Consider the following 2,167-nt stretch of genomic DNA (forward strand, 5'->3'; position numbering starts at 1 on the left):
CTAATCCATGTATTCTTTAGACAAGAATAGTAAAGACACACATGTCGTGGGTGAAGCTCTGAGTTACCCATCAGGTAGCTCTTTAGTAAATAGTGAGCAGCACCAAAGAGGACGGGCAGAGCTCTAAAAAGCTTAAGTGCACACCGAGTTTGGAAAAGATAAAGGTGTCCATGTCTTAATCTATAAATCCTTATTGGTGGGGGCGCGGGGGCGCCAGAGATGCAAAACGAGATCAGAGTGAAACCAGGAAAGGTCTTCAAAGTGCATCTCTGGTGGCTCTTTCTCCTCACTCCCATCCAGACCACATAACTGATTTTTAATCTTAGGATAGGGCTAATGTTTTCAACAACTAGACACCAAAGTAGCAATACTTAATTTAGACATAATGTCAAATTTTAAGAGCTGGCTCCACAGTTGGTGGTAGTGGCCTGGCTGCACAGATGGCCATACTCTCCAGGAAGGGAGGGAGGCCCTGCGCGGATGCATGGGGCACAGGGTTACGGACACCAAAGACCAGCAGGTATCATCGGACTTCCTTTTCTACACCTCTCTTCATAAAACCTGGGAAAGAAGAGCCATCTGCAGTGTTTTTACAAATCACTTCTGCCATCCTTACCCAGGCAACTCCACAGAAATAGCTCCCAATGTCTCCAAAGAGCAAGGATTTAAAAGGTTGTATCCATACTCAGGTAACACAGAAGCATAAAGCACATCAGCTTTCTTCATGTATCCTAAATGGTGCTTAGGAGTTCAGGAAAAATTTGTTTCAAGTACAGGAAATTGATGAGCAATATTTAAGAGGTATTTTAATAAAAGGGATTTTTCTGGTTAACTTTGGATTAAGCAAAAATTCCTTTCTTCTGTTTATTTTTGGAAATACCTTTAAAATGTTATTTGTCTATCTTTTTGGCATTGGTAAGTAAAGTACACCAAACAAATATTTCCTTGGTGATTGAGATTATTTTAGCATTTTGGGTCATCTTTTTAATCATTAGTAGGTGAGGGGTCTGAAGCATAGTGTAAATATTAAGTTCCTTTTAAAAATATTAATCCCTAATATTAGCATTTTCCATGATTTACCTCTTTCTCTTAAAGGGGAAAGTACCACAAACTGAGTGTAAATTAAACAAAACCCTATTTAAACCAAGAATCACACAAATAAGCAGTGATGTTCTTGATATAGAATTATAAATTAACTGACTATAAAGGACAATTTCTTCTATTATCTCTGCACTGAACTATGAATCAAATGTGTTAAAGAAAACCCCTGGAAGTCAAAAAAGAAATGCAAACTCAATGTGGCGTCAGATTGTAATACTCAGTAACAATTCAACCAAATGACCTTTATAAAGTTGGGGGGTGGATTTTTTAAGTGGGGAGAATGAGTGGTAGGAAGATAGCGGGGAAAAGGATTACAGCTCCATAAGCATACTCCATCTCTTCCCTCAGCATTCCCCACGTTTATCAGTCTGTGGCTTATCTAATGGCTCCAGGCTTGGGGCCCATTTTCAGAACAAGTTTATGTCTCAAAAAACTTCCCCCAACCTCTGCAGACTCTAAATCTGACCTAGTGGCTAGAACCTCTATAAATATGGTCTTAGCACACATTAAGGGAAACAGAGGCACTACAACATGACAACGCCAATGTCAAATTTGCATATTCTGTGGATCCACTGAGCTCCCCGGCCCATCAGAGCCCATCACTCCTGACCTGGACCTCTCTGAATGATGGGGTTTTCTGATAGTTTTATTGTTTACTTGTCTAAACACTAAGTGTGTTGAATCCTATGCACTGCAACTGTCATGTCCCATACTAAGTTATATAATTATACAAATTAAATTTTTGGAGTATTTCTTAAACAAGTATTTTCCCTAGACTCAAGATTATCTGTTCAACTTCTTTGTTTTACAGACTCCTGTAGCTAATTTCAAACTAAAATATTTTGAACACCATAAACCCTTCTGCAAGTGGATGACAATTAAATGTGGATGGAGAAGTTCCTGTGTGAATAATAATCGATAATTCTGAAGGGTTTATTTTAGTGGGAAAGACCAAATTTTGGTCTTTTAAAAATATAAATTTGGGGCATGTTTTTAACAGCTTAATCTTTTTATTTTTCTCTTTTCATGCATTTAATAAATAATATACACTGGATAAAAGCAAGCT

The sequence above is a fragment of the Eschrichtius robustus genome, chromosome 6 (genome assembly GCF_028021215.1).
Source record: "Eschrichtius robustus isolate mEscRob2 chromosome 6, mEscRob2.pri, whole genome shotgun sequence".
Taxonomy (NCBI): domain Eukaryota; kingdom Metazoa; phylum Chordata; class Mammalia; order Artiodactyla; family Eschrichtiidae; genus Eschrichtius; species Eschrichtius robustus.